The following is a 17,260-nucleotide window of genomic DNA, read 5'->3' on the forward strand; positions in this document are numbered from 1 at the left end:
CTTATCCATGCACTCAACCCTGTATCCATCCATGAACTTACCCATGACCCAACCCTGCTTCATCCATGAACTTATCCATGCACCCAACCTTGCGTCCATCCATGAATTACCCATGCACCCAAAGCTGCATCTGTCCATGAACTTATCCATGCACCCAACCCTGCTCCATCCATGAACTTATCCATGCACCCAACCCTGTATCCATCCATGAACTTACCCATTCACCCAACGCTGCATCCATCCATGAAATTATCCATGCACTCAACCCTGCTCCATCCATGAACTTATCCATGCACCCAACTCTGTATCCATCCATGAATTTACTCATGCACCAGACCCTGCATCCTTTCATTAACTTCCATGCACCCAACCTTGCTCCATCCATGAACTTACCCATGCACACAACCCTGCATCCATCCATGAACTTATCCATGCACCCAACCCTGTATCCATCCATGAACTTACCCATGCACCCAACCCTGCTCCATCCATGAACTTACCCATTCACCCAACCCTGCATCCATCCATGAACTGATCCACGCACCCAACCCTGCATCCATCCATGAACTTATCCATGCACCCAACCCTGCATCCATCCATGAACTTACCAATGCACCCAACCCTGCTCCAACTATAAACTTATCCATGTACCTAGTATGTATCCATCCATGAACTTACCCATGCACCCAACCATGCTCCATCCATGAACTTATTCATACACCTAACCCTGCTCCATCCATGAACTTATCCATGCACCCAACTCTGTATCAATTCATGAATTTACTCATGCACCCAACCAGGCAACCATTCATAAAATTACCCATGCACCCAACACTGCTCCATCCATGAACTTATCCAAACACCCAACCCTGCATCCATCCATGAAATTACCCATACACCCAAGCTTGCTCCATCCATGAACCAATCCATGCACCCAACCCTGCATCCATCCATGAACTGAACCATGCACTCAACCCTGCATCCATTTATGAACCAATCCATGCACCCCACCCTGCATCCATCCTTGAACCAATCCATGCATCCAACCCTGTATCATTCAATGAACTTTTCCAAGTACTTAACCCAGCATCCATCTATGAACTTATCCATGCACCCAACCCTGCATCCATCCATGAATTGATCCATGCACTCACCCTGCATCCATTTATGAACCAATCCATCAACCCAACCCTGTATCCATCCTTGAACCAATCCATGCACCCAACCCTGCATCCATCCATGAACTTATCCATGCACTCAACCCTGTATCCATCCATGAACTTACCCATGACCCAACCCTGCTTCATCCATGAACTTATCCATGCACCCAACCTTGCGTCCATCCATGAATTACCCATGCACCCAAAGCTGCATATGTCCATGAACTTATCCATGCACCCAACCCTGCTCCATCCATGAACTTATTCATGCACCCAACCTTGCATCCATCCATGAACTTACCCATGCATCCAACCCTGCATCCATTCATGAACTTCCATGCCCCCAACCTTGATCCATCCATGAACTTACCCACGCACCCAACCCTGCATCCATCCATGAACTTACCCATGCACCCAACCCTGCATCCATCCATGAACCGATCCATGCCCCCAACCCTGCATCCATCCATGAACTGAACCATGCAATCAACCCTGCATCCATCCATGAACCAATCCATGCACCCAACCCTGCATCCATCCTTGAACCAATCCATGCACCCAAACCTGTACCCATTTGAACATTTCCAAGTACTTAACCCTGCATCCATCTATGAGCTTATCAATACACCCAAACCTGCATCCATCCATGAACTTATCCATGCTCTCACCCTGCATCCATTTATGAACCAATCCATCCACCCAACACTGCATCCATCTTTGAACCAATCCATGCACCCAACCCTGCATCCATCCATAAAATGATCCATGCAACCAACCCTGCATTCATCCATGAACTGAACCAGGCACCCAACCCTGTATCCATCCATGAACTTACCCATGCACCCAACAATGTATCTATCCATGAAACGATCTATGCACCCAACCCTGCATCCATCCATGAACTAATCCATGCACTCACCCTGCATGCATCCTTGAACCAATCCATGCACCAAACCCTGCATCCATCCATGAACTTCTACATGCACTCAACCCTGTATCCATCCATGAACTTACCCATGACCCAACCCTGCTTCATCCATGAACTTATCCATGCACCCAACCTTGCGTCCATCCATGAACTTATCAATGCACTCACCATGCATCCATTTATGAACCAATCCATCAACCCAACCCTGCATCCATCCTTGAACCAATCCATGCACACAATCCTGCATCTATCCATGAACTGAACCATGCACCCAACCCTGTATCCATCCATGAACTTACCCATGCACCCAACAATGTATCTATCCATGAAAGGATCTATGCACCCAACCCTGCATCCATCCATGAACTGATCCATGCACCCAACCCTGCATCCATCCATGAACTTACCCATGCACTCAACCCTGCTCCAACCATAAACTTATCCATGTACCTAGTATGTATCCATCCATGAACTTACCCATGCACCCAACTCTGTATCACTCCATGAATTTACTCATGCACCCAACACTGCTCCATCTATGAACTTATCCAAACACCCAACCCTGCATCCATCCATGAACTTACCCATGCACCAAACCCTACATCCATTCTTGAACTTCCATGCACCCAACCTTGCTCCATCCATGAACTTACACACGCACACAACCCTGCATCCATCCATGAAATTACCCATACACCCAACCTTGCTCCATCCATGAACCGATCCATGCACCCAACACTGCATCCATCCATGAACTGATCCATGCACTCACCCTGCATCCATTTATGAACCAATCCATCGACCCAACCCTGCATCCATCCTTGAACCAATCCATGCACCCAACCCTGCATCCATCCATGAACTTATCCATGCACTCACCCTGCATCCATTTATGAACCAATCCATCGACCCAACCCTGCATCCATCCTTGAACCAATCCATGCACCCAACCCTGCATCATTTCATGAACTTCCATGCACCCAACCTTGCTCCATCCATGAACTTACCCATGCACACAACCCTGCATCCATCCATGAACTTATCCATGCACCCAACCCTGCTCCATCCATGAACTGATCCACGGACCCAACCCTGCATCAATCCATGAACTTATCCATGCACCCAACCCTGTACCCATCCATGAACTTACTCATGTACCCAACCCTGCATCCATCCATGAACTGAACCATGCACCCAACCTTGCATTCTTCCATGAACTTAACCATGCACCCAACCCTGCTCCATCCATGAACTTACCCATGCACCCAACCCTGCATCAATCCATGAACTGATTCACACACCCAACCCTGCATCCATCCATGAACTTATTCATGCACCCAACCCTGTATCCATTCATGAACTTACCCATGCACCCAACCCTGCTCCATCCATGAACTTATCCATGCAACAAACCTTCCGTCCATCCATGAACATATCCATGCACCCAACCCTGCATCCATCCATGAACCTAACCATTCACCCAATGCTGCGTCCATCCATGAACTTATCCATTCACCCAACCCTGCTTCATCCATGAACTTATCCATGCACCCAACTCTGTATCCATCCATGAATTTACTCATGCACCCAACCCTGCATCCATTCATGAACTTACCCATGCACCCAACCCTGCTCCATCCATGAACTTATCCACACACTGAACCCTGCGTCCATCCATGAACTTACCCATGCACCCAAAGCTGCATCCATCCATGAACTTATCCATGCACCCAACCCTGCTCCATCCATGAACTTATTCACGCACCTAACCTTGCATCCATCCATGAACTTACCCATGCATCCAACCCTGCATCCATTCATGAACTTCCATGCACCCAACTTTGCTCCATCCATGAACTTACCCACACTCCCAACCCTGCAACCATCCATGAACTTACCCATGCACCCAAACCTGCATCCATCCATGAACCGATCCATGCCCCCATCCCTGCATCCATCCATGAACTGATCCATGCAATCAACCCTGCATCCATCCATGAACCAATCCATGCACCCAAACCTGCATCCATCCTTGAACCAATCCATGCACCCAAACCTGTACCCATTTGAACATTTCCAAGTACTAAACCGTGCATCCATCTATGAGCTTATCAATACACCCAAACCTGCATCCATCCATGAACTGATCCATGCTCTCACCCTGCATCCATTTATGAACCAATCCATCCACACAACCCTGCATCCATCCTTGAACCAATCAATGCACCCAACCCTGCATCCATCCATAAAATGATGCATGCAACCAACCCTGCATTCATCCATGAACTGAACCATGCACCCAACCCTGTATCCATCCATGAACTTTTTCATGCACCCAACAATGTATCTATCCATGAAACGATCTATGCACCCAACCCTGCATCCATCCATGAACTAATCCATGCTCTCACCCTGCATGCATCCTTGAACCAATCCATGCACCCAACCCTGCATCCATCCATGAACTTCTACATGCACTCAACCCTGTATCCATCCATTAACTTACCCCTGACCCAACCCTGCTTCATCCATGAACTTATCCATGCACCCAACCTTGCGTCCATCCATGAACTTATCAATGCACTCACCCTGCATCCATTTATGTACCAATCCATCAACCCAACCCTGCATCCATCCTTGAACCAATCCATGCACCCAATCCTGCATCTATCCATGAACTGATCCATGCACCCAACCCTGCTCCATCCATTAACTTACCCATGCACCCAATCCTGCATCTATCCATGAAATGATCCATGCACCCAACCCTGCATCCATCCATAAACTTACCCATGCACCCAACCCTGCATCCATCCATGAACCGATCCATGCCCCCAACCCTGCATCCATCCATGAACTGATCTATGCATTCATCCCTGCACCCATCCATGAACCAATCCATTCACCCAACCCTGCATCCATCCTTGAACCAATCCATGCACCCAACCCTGTACCCATTTGAACTTTTCCAAGTACTTAACCCTGCATCCATCTATGAGCTTGTCAATATACCCAACCCTGCATCCATCCATGAAATGATCCATGCACCCAACCCTGCATTGCTCCATGAACTGATCCATGCACTCACCCTGCATCCATCCTTGAACCAATCCATGCACACAACTTTGTGTCCATCCATGAACTTACCCATGCATCCAACAATGTTTCTATCCATGAAACAATCCATGCACCCAACCCTGCATCCATCCATGAACTGATCCATGCACCCAACCCTTTATCCATCCATGAACTTTCCCATGCACCCAACAATGTATCTATTCATGATACGATCCATGCACCCAACCCTGTATCCATCCATGAACATAGCCATGCACCCAACCCTGTATCCATCTATGAACTGAACCACGCACACAACCCTGCATCCATCCATGAACTTATCCATGCACCCAACCCAGCATCCATCCATGAACTGTACCATGCACCCAACCCTTTATCCATCCATGACAGATCCATGCACCCTACCCTGCATCCATCCTTGAACCAATCTATGCACCCAACCCTGTACCCATCTATGAACTTTTCCATGTACTTAACCCTGTATCCATGTATGAAATTATCTATGCAACCAACCCTGCATCCATCCATGAACTTACCCATGCACTCAACCCTGCTCCATCCATGAACTGATGCACGCACCCAACCCTGCATCCATCCATGAACTGATCCACGCAACAAACCCTGCATCCATCCATGAACATATCCATGCACAAAACCCTGTATCCATCCATGAACTTACCCATGACCCAACCGTGCTCCATCAATGAACTTATCCATGCACCCAACCTTGCGTCCATCCATGAACTTATCCATGCACCCAACTCTGCATTCATCCATGAAATTACCCATGCACCTAACCCTGCTCCATTCATGAAGTGATCCATGCACCCAATTCTGTATCCATCCATGAACTTACCCAAGCATCCAACCCTGCATCCATCCATGAACTGAAACATGCACCCAAACCTGTATCCATCCATGAACTTACTCATGCACCCAACCCTGCATCCATCCATGAACTGAAACATGCACCCAACCCTGCATTGTTCTATAAATTTACCCATGAACCAAACCCTGCTCCATCCATGAACTTACCCATGCACCCAACCCTGCATCCATCCATGAACTTATCCATGCACCCAACCCTGCATCCATCCATGAACTTATCCATGCACCGAACACTGTATCCATCCATGAACTTACCAATGCACCCAACCCTGCCACAAACATGAACTTATCTATGCAACCAACCTTGCGACCATCCATGAACTTATCCATGCACCCAAGTCTGTACCCATTCATGAACTTACCCATGCACCCAACCTTGCTCCATCCATGAACCTATCCATGCACCCAACCCTGCATCCATCCATGAAACGATCCATGCACCCAACCCTTCATCCATACATGAACTGATCCATGCACTCACCCTGCATCCAATCTTGAACCAATCCATGCACCCAACCCTGCATCCATTCATGAACTTATCCATGCACCCAACCCTGCATCCATCCATGAACTTACCCGTGCACCCAACCCTGCTCCATCCATGAACTTATCCATGCACCCAACCCTGTATCCATCCATGAACTTAACCACGCAACCAACCCTGCATCCATCCATGAACTGATACATGCATTGATCCCTGTATCCATCCATGAACTTACCCATGCACCCAACCCTGCATCCCTCCATGAACTGATTCACAAACCCAACCCTGCATCCATCCATGAACTTATCCATGTACCCAACCGTGTATCCATCCATGAACTTACCCATGCACCAAACCCTGCTTCATCCAAGAACTTATCCATGCAACCAACATTGCGTCCATCCATGAACTTATCCATGCACCCAACCCTACATCCATCCATGAACTTACCCATTCACCCAACGCTGCATCCATCCATGAAATTATCCATGCACTCAACCCTGCTCCATCCATGAACTTATCCATGCACCCAACTCTGTATCCATCCATTAATTTACTCATGCACCCAACCCTGCATCCATTCATGAACTTCCATGCACCCAACCTTGCTCCATCCATGAACTTACTCATGCACCCAACCCTGCATCCATCCATGAACTTATTCATGCACCCAACCCTGTATCCATCCATGAACTTACCCATGCACCCAACCCTGCATCCATCAATGAACTTATCCATGCACCCAACCCTGTATCCATCCATGAACTTACCCATTCACCCAACGCTGCATCCATCCATGAAATTATCCATGCACTCAACCCTGCTCCATCCATGAACTTATCCATGCACCCAACTCTGTATCCATCCATGAATTTACTCATGCACCATACCCTGCATCCTTTCATTAACTTCCATGCACCCAACCTTGCTCCATCCATGAACTTACCCATGCACACAACCCTGCATCCATCCATGAACTTATCCATGCACCCAACCCTGTATCCATCCATGAACTTACCCATGCACCCAACCCTGCTCCATCCATGAACTTACCCATTCACCCAACCCTGCATCCATCCATGAACTGATCCACGCACCCAACCTTGCATCAATCCATGAACTTATCCATGCACCCAACCCTGCATCCATCCATGACCTTACCCATGCACCCAACCCTGCTCCAACTATAAACTTATCCATGTACCTAGTATGTATCCATCCATGAACTTACCCATGCACCCAACCATGCTCCATCCATGAACTTATTCATACACCTAACCCTGCTCCATCCATGAAATTATCCATGCACCCAACTCTGTATCAATTCATGAATTTACTCATGCACCCAACCAGGCAACCATTCATAAAATTACCCATGCACCCAACACTGCTCCATCCATGAACTTATCCAAACACCCAACCCTGCATCCATCCATGAACTTACCCATGCACCAAACCCTGCATCCATTCATGAACTTCCATGCACCCAACTTTGCTCCATCCATGAACATACACACGCAAACAACCCTGCATCCATCCATGAAATTACCCATACACCCAAGCTTGCTCCATCCATGAACCAATCCATGCACCCAACCCTGCATCCATCCATGAACTGAACCATGCACTCAACCCTGCATCCATTTATGAACCAATCCATGCACCCCACCCTGCATCCATCCTTGAACCAATCCATGCACCCAACCGTGCTCCATCCATGAACTTATCCATGCACCCAACCCTGTATCCATCCATGAAATCACCCACGCACCCAACCCTGCATGCATCCATGAACTGATCCATGCACCGAACCCTGTATCCATCCATGAACTTACCCATGCACCCAACCCTGTATCCATCTATGAACTTGTCCATGCACCCAACCCTGTATCCATCCATGAACTTACCCATGCACCAAACCCTGCTTCATCCAAGAACTTATCCATGCAACCAACATTGCGTATATCCATGAAATTATCCATGCACCTAACCCTGCATCCATCCATGAACGTACCCATTCACCCAACGCTGCATCCATCCATGAAATTATCCATGCACGCAACCCTGCTCCATCCATGAACTTATCCATGCACCCAACTCTGTATCCATTCATGAATTTACTCATGCACCCAACCCTGCATCCATTCATGAGCTTCCATGCACCCAACCTTGCTCCATCCATGAACTTACCCATGCACCCAACCCTGCATCCATCCATTATCTGATCCATGAACCCAACCCTGTATCCATCCATGAACTTACCCATGCACCCAACCCTGCTCCATCCATGAACTTACCCATTCACTCAACCCTGCATCCATCCATGAACTGATCCACGCACCCAACCCTGCATCAATCCATGAACTTATCCATGCACCCAACCCTGCATCCATCCATGAACTTACTCATGCACCAAACACTGCATCCATTCATGAACTTCCATGCACCCAACTTTGCTCCATCCATGAACATACACACGCAAACAACCCTGCATCCATCCATGAAATTACCCATACACCCAACCTTGCTCCATCCATGAACCAATCCATGCACCCAACCCTGCATCCATCCATGAACTGAACCATGCACTCAACCCTGCATCCATTTATGAACCAATCCATGCACCCCACCCTGCATCCATCCTTGAACCATTCCATGCATCCAACCCTGTACCATTCAATGAACTTTTCCAAGTACTTAACCCAGCATCCATCTATGAACTTATCCATGCACCCAACCCTGCATCCATCCATGAATTGATCCATGCACTCACCCTGCATCCATTTATGAACCAATCCATCAACCCAACCCTGTATCCATCCTTGAACCAATCCATGCACCCAACCCTGCATCCATCCATGAACTTATCCATGCACTCAACCCTGTATCCATCCATGAACTTACCCATGACCCAACCCTGCTTCATCCATGAACTTATCCATGCACCCAACCTTGCGTCCATCCATGAAATTATACATGCACCCAACCGTGCATCCATCGATGAACTTACCCATGCACCTAACCCTGCTCCACCCATGAACTGACCCATGCACCCAACCCTGTAGCCATCCATGAATTACCCATGCACCCAAACCTGTATCCATTCATGAACTGATCCATGCACCCAACCCTGTATCCATCCATGAACTTACTCATGCACCCAACCCTGCATCCATCCATGAACTGAACCATGCACCCAACCCTGCATTCTTCCATGAACTTAACCATGCACCCAACCCTGCTCCATCCAGGAATTTACCCATGCACCCAACCCTGCATTAATCTATGAACTGATTCACACACCCAACCCTGCATCCATCCATGAACTTATTCATGCACCCAACCCTGTATCCATTCATGAAATTACCCATGAACTTAACCCTGCTCCATTCATGAACTTATCCATGCAACCAACCTTCCGTCCATCCATGAACATTTCCATGCACCCAACCCTGCATCCATCCATTAACTTAACCATTCACCAAACGCTGCGTCCATCCATGAACTTATCCATTCACCCAACCCTGCTCCATCCATGAACTTATCCATGCACCCAACTCTGTATCCATCCATGAATTTACTCATGCACCCAACCCTGCATCCATTCATGTACTTACCCATGCACCCAACACTGCTCCATCCATAAACGTATCCACGCACCCAACCCTGCATCCATCCATGAACTTAACCATGCACCCAACTCTGCATCCATTCATGAACTTCCATGCACCCAACCTTGCTCCATTCATGAAATTACCCACGCACCCAACCCTGCATCGATCCATAAACTTACCCATGCACCCAACCTTGCTCCATCCATGAACCGATCCATTCACCCAACCTTGCTCCAACCATGAACCGTTCCATGCACCCAACCCTGCATACATCCATGAAACGATCCATGCACCCAACCCTGCATCCATCCATCAACTGATCCATGCACTGACCCTGCATCCATTCTTGAACCAATCCATGCACCCAACCCGGCATCCATTCATGAACTTATCCATGCACCCAACCCTGACTCCATCCATGAACTTACCCATGCACCCAACCCTGCTCCATCCATGAACTTATCCATGCACCCAACCCTGTATCCATCCATGAAATTACCCACGCAACCAACCCTACATCCATCCATGAACTGATCCATGCACCGAACCCTGTATCCATCCATGAACTTACCCATGCACCCAACCCTGCATCCATCCATGAACTGATTCACACACCCAACCCTGCATCCATCCATGAACTTATCCATGCACCCAACCCTGTATCCATCCATGAACTTACCCATGCACCAAACCCTACATCCATTCTTGAACTTCCATGCACCCAACCTTGTTCCATCCATGAACTTACACACGCACACAACCCTGCATCCATCCATGAAATTACCCATACACCCAACCTTGCTCCATCCATGAACCGATCCATGCACCCAACACTGCATCCATCCATGAACTGATCCATGCACTCACCCTGCATCCATTTATGAACCAATCCATCGACCCAACCCTGCATCCATCTTTGAACCAATCCATGCACCCAACCCTGCATCCATCCATGAACTTATCCATGCACTCAACCCTGTATCCATCCATGAACTTACCCATTACCCAACCCTGATTCATCCATGAACTTATCCATGCAACCAACCTTGCGACCATCCATGAACTTATCCATGCACCCAACCGTGCATCCTTCGATGAACTTACGCATGCACCTAACCCTTTCCCAAAATGAACTGACCCATGCACCCAACCCTGTACCCATCCATGAACTTACCCACGCAACCAATCCTGCATCCATCCATGAACTGATCCATGCACCCAGCCCTGTAACCATCCATGAACTTACTCATGCACCCAACCCTGCATCCATCCATGAACTGAACCATGCACCCAACCATGCATTCTTCCATGAACTTAACCATGCACCCAACCCTGCATCAATCCATGAACTGATTCACACACCCAACCCTGCATCCATTCATGAACTTATTCATGCACCCAACCCTGTATCCATTCATGAACTTACCCATGCACCCAACCCTGCTCCATCCATGAACTTATCCATGCAACCAAACTTCTGTCCATCCATGAACATATCCATGCACCCAACCCTTCATCCATCCATGAACTTAACCATTCACACAACGCTGCGTCCATCCATGAACTTATCCATTCCCCCAACCCTGCTTCATCCATGAACTTATCCATGCACCCAACTCTGTATCCATCCATGAATTTACTCATGCACCCAACCATGCATACATTCATGAACTTACCCATGCACCCAACCCTGCATCCATCCCTGAACCGATCCATGCCCACATCCCTGCATCCATCCATGAACTGATCCATGCAATCAACCCTGCATCCATCCATGAACCAATCCATGCACCCAACCCTGCATCCATTCTTGAACCAATCCATGCACCCAAACCTGTACCCATTTGAACATTTCCAAGTACTAAACCCTGCATCCATCTATGAGGTTATCAATACAACCAAACCTGCATCCATCCATGAACTGATCCATGCTCTCACTCTGCATCCATTTATGAACCAATCCATCCACACAACCCTGCATCCATCCTTGAACCAATCAATGCACCCAACCCTGCATCCATCCATAAAATGATCCATGCAACCAACCCTGCATTCATCCATGAACTGAACCATGCACCCAACCCTGTATCCATCCATGAACTTTTTCATGCACCCAACAATGTATCTATCCATGAAACGATCTATGCACCCAACCCTGCATCCATCCATGAACTAATCCATGCACTCACCCTGCATGCATCCTTGAACCAATCCATGCACCCAACCATGCATCCATCCATGAACTTCTACATGCACTCAACCCTGTATCCATCCATTAACTTACCCCTGACCCAACCCTGCTTCATCCATGAACGTATCCATGCACCCAACCTTGCGTCCATCCATGAACTTATCAATGTACTCACCCTGCATCCATTTTTGAACCAATCCATCAACCCAACCCTGCATCCATCCTTGAACCAATCCATGCACCGAATCCTGCATCCATCCATGAACCGATCCATGCCCCCAACCCTGCATCCATCCATGAACTGATCTATGCACTCATCCCTGCACCCATCCATGTACCAATCCATTCACCCAACCCTGCATCCATCTTTGAACCAATCCATGCACCCAACCCTGTACCCATTTGAACTTTTCCAAGTACTTAACCCTGCATCCATCTATGAGTTTGTGAATATACCCAACCCTGCATCCATCCATGAAATGATCCATGCACCCAACCCTGCATTGCTCCATGAACTGATCCATGCACTCACCCTGCATCCATCCTTGAACCAATCCATGCACACAACTTTGTATCCATCCATGAACTTACCCATGCATCCAACAATGTTTCTATCCAGGAAACAATCCATGCACCCAACCCTGCATCCATCCATGAACTGATCCATGCACCCAACCCTTTATCCATCCATGAACTTATCCACACACCAAACCCTGCGTCCATCCACGAACTTACCCATGCACCCAAAGCTGCATCTGTCCATGAACTTATCCATGCACCCAACCCTGCTCCATCCATGAACTTATTCACGCACCCAACCTTGCATCCATCCATGAACGTACCCATGCATCCAACCCTGCATCCATTCATGAACTTCCATGCACCCAACCTTGCTCCATCCATGAACTTACCCACGCACCCAACCCTGCATCCATCCATGAACTTACCCATGCACCCAACCCTGCATCCATCCATGAACCGATCCATGCCCCCAACCCTGCATCCATCCATGAACTGATCCATGCAATCAACCCTGCATCCATCCATGAACCAATCCATGCACCCAACCCTGCATCCATCCTTGAACCAATCCATGCACCCAAACCTGTACCCATTTGAACATTTCCAAGTACTTAACCCTGCATCCATCTATGAGCTTATCAATACACCCAAACTGCATCCATCCATGAACTGATCCATGCTCTCACCCTGCATCCATTTATGAACCAATCCATCCACACAACCCTGCATCCATCCTTGAACCAATCCATGCACCCAAACCTGCATCCGTCCATAAAATGATCCATGCAACCAACCCTGCATTCATCCATGAACTGAACCATGCACCCAACCCTGTATCCATCCATGAACTTACCCATGCACCCAACAATGTATCTATCCATGAAACGATCTATGCACCGAACCCTGCATCCATCCATGAACTAATCCATGCACTCACCCTGCATGCATCCTTGAACCAATCCATGCACCCAACCCTGCATCCATCCATGAACTTCTACATGCACCCAACCCTGTATCAATCCATGAACTTAACCATGTACCCAAAAATGTATCTATCCATGAAACGATCTATGCACCGAACCCTGCATCCATCCATGAACTAATCCATGCACTCACCCTGCATGCATCCTTGAACCAATCCATGCACCCAACCCTGTATCCATCCATGAACTTACCCATGCACCCAGCAATGTATCTATCCATGAAACGATCTATGCACCCAACCCTGCATCCATCCATGAACTAATCCATGCACTCTCCCTGCATGCATCCTTGAACCAATTCATGCACCGAACCCTGCATCCATCCATGAACTTCTACATGCACTCAAACCTGTATCCATCCATGAACTTACACATGACCCAACCCTGCTTCATCCATGAACTTATCCATGCACCCAACCTTGCGTCCATCCATGAACTTATCAATGCACTCACGCTGCATCCATTTATGAACCAATCCATCACCCAACCCTGCATCCATCCTTGAACCAATCCATGCACCCAATCCTGCATCTATCCATGAATTGATCCATGCACCCAACCCTGCTCCATCATTTAACTTACCCATGCACCCAATCCTGCATCTATCCATGAAATGATCCATGCACCCAACCCTGCATCCAACAATAAATTTACCCATGCACCCAACCCTGCATCCATCCATGAACCGATCCATGCCCCCAACCCTGCATCCATCCATGAACTGATCTATGCACTCAACCCTGCATCCATCCATGAACCAATCCATTCACCCAACCCTGCATCCATCCTTGAACCAATCCATGCACCCAACCCTGTACCCATTTGAACTTTTCCAAGTAATTAACCCTGCATCCATCTATGAGCTTGTCAATACACCCAACCCTGCATCCATCCATGAAATGATCCATGCACCCAACCCTGCATTGCTCCATGAACTGATCCATGCACTCACCCTGCATCCATCCTTGAACCAATCCATGCACACAACTTTGTGTCCATCCATGAACTTACCCATGCATCCAACAATGTTTCTATCCATGAAACAATCCATGCACCCAACCCTGCATCCATCCATGACTGATCCATGCACCCAACCCTTTTCTCATCCATGAACTTTCCCATGCACAACTACAATGTATCATATTCATGATACATCCATGTCACCCAACCTGTATCCATCCATGAACATAGCCATGCACCCAACCCAGTATCTCTAACTATGAACTGAACCATCATGACTAAGCACCCAACTCTGCATCCATCCATTGAACCGATCCATGCCCCCAACCTGCATCCATCCATGAACTGATCCATTGCAATCAACCCTGCATCCGTCCATGAAACCAATCCATGCACCCAACCCTGCATCCATCCTGAACCAATCCATGCACCCAAACCCTGTACCCATTTGAACATTTCCAAGTACTTAACCCTGCATCCATCTATGAGCTTATCAATACACCCCCCAAACTGCATCCATCCATGAACTGATCCATGCTCTCACCCTGCATCCATTTATGAACCAATCCATCCACACAACCCTGCATCCATCCTTGAACCAATCCATGCACCCAAACCTGCATCCGTCCATAAAATGATCCATGCAACCAACCCTGCATTCATCCATGAACTGAACCATGCACCCAACCCTGTATCCATCCATGAACTTACCCATGCACCCAACAATGTATCTATCCATGAAACGATCTATGCACCGAACCCTGCATCCATCCATGAACTAATCCATGCACTCACCCTGCATGCATCCTTGAACCAATCCATGCACCCAACCCTGCATCCATCCATGAACTTCTACATGCACCCAACCCTGTATCAATCCATGAACTTAACCATGTACCCAAAAATGTATCTATCCATGAAACGATCAATGCACCGAACCCTGCATCCATCCATGAACTAATCCATGCACTCACCCTGCATGCATCCTTGAACCAATCCATGCACCCAACCCTGTATCCATCCATGAACTTACCCATGCACCCAGCAATGTATCTATCCATGAAACGATCTATGCACCCAACCCTGCATCCATCCATGAACTAATCCATGCACTCACCCTGCTTGCATCCTTGAACCAATTCATGCACCGAACCCTGCATCCATCCATGAACTTCTACATGCACTCAAACCTGTATCCATCCATGAACTTACACATGACCCAACCCTGCTTCATCCATGAACTTATCCATGCACCCAACCTTGCGTCCATCCATGAACTTATCAATGCACTCACCCTGCATCCATTTATGAACCAATCCATCAACCCAACCCTGCATCCATCCTTGAACCAATCCATGCACCCAATCCTGCATCTATCCATGAACTGATCCATGCACCCAACCCTGCTCCATCATTTAACTTACCCATGCACCCAATCCTGCATCTATCCATGAAATGATCCATGCACCCAACCCTGCATCCATCAATAAATTTACCCATGCACCCAACCCTGCATCCATCCATGAACCGATCCATGCCCCCAACCCTGCATCCATCCATGAACTGATCTATGCACTCAACCCTGCATCCATCCATGAACCAATCCATTCACCCAACCCTGCATCCATCCTTGAACCAATCCATGCACCCAACCCTGTACCCATTTGAACTTTTCCAAGTAATTAACCCTGCATCCATCTATGAGCTTGTCAATACACCCAACCCTGCATCCATCCATGAAATGATCCATGCATCCAAACCTGCATTGCTCCGTGAACTGATCCATGCACTCACCCTGCATCCATCCTTGAACCAATCCATGCACACAACTTTGTATCCATCCATGAACTTACCCATGCATCCAACAATGTTTCTATCCATGAAAAAATCCATGCAACCAACCCTGCATCCATCCATGAACTGATACATGCACATATCCCTTTATCCATCCATGAACTTTCCCATGCACCCAACAATGTATCTATTCATGATACGATCCATATACCCAACCCTGTATCCATCCATGAACATAGCCATGCACCCAACCCTGTATCCATTTATGAACTGAACCACGCACCCAACCGTGCATCCATCCATTAACTTATCCATGCACCAAACCCTGCATCCATCCATGAACTGTACCATGCACCCAACCCTGTATCAATCCATGACTGATCCATGCACCCAACCCTGCATCCATCCTTGAACCAATCTATGCACCCAACCCTGTACCCATCTATGAACTTTTCCATGTACTTAACCCTGTATCCATGTATGAAATTATCTATGCAACCAACCCTGCATCCATCCATGAACTTACCCATGCACTCAACCCTGCTCCATCCATGAACTGATGCACGCACCCAACCCTGCTTCCATCCATGAACTGATCCACGCACCAAACCCTGCATCCATCCATGAACATATCCATGCACAAAACCCTGTATCCATC

Source organism: Saccopteryx bilineata, chromosome 10, assembly GCF_036850765.1.
Source record: "Saccopteryx bilineata isolate mSacBil1 chromosome 10, mSacBil1_pri_phased_curated, whole genome shotgun sequence".
In the NCBI taxonomy this organism is placed as follows: Eukaryota; Metazoa; Chordata; class Mammalia; order Chiroptera; family Emballonuridae; genus Saccopteryx; species Saccopteryx bilineata.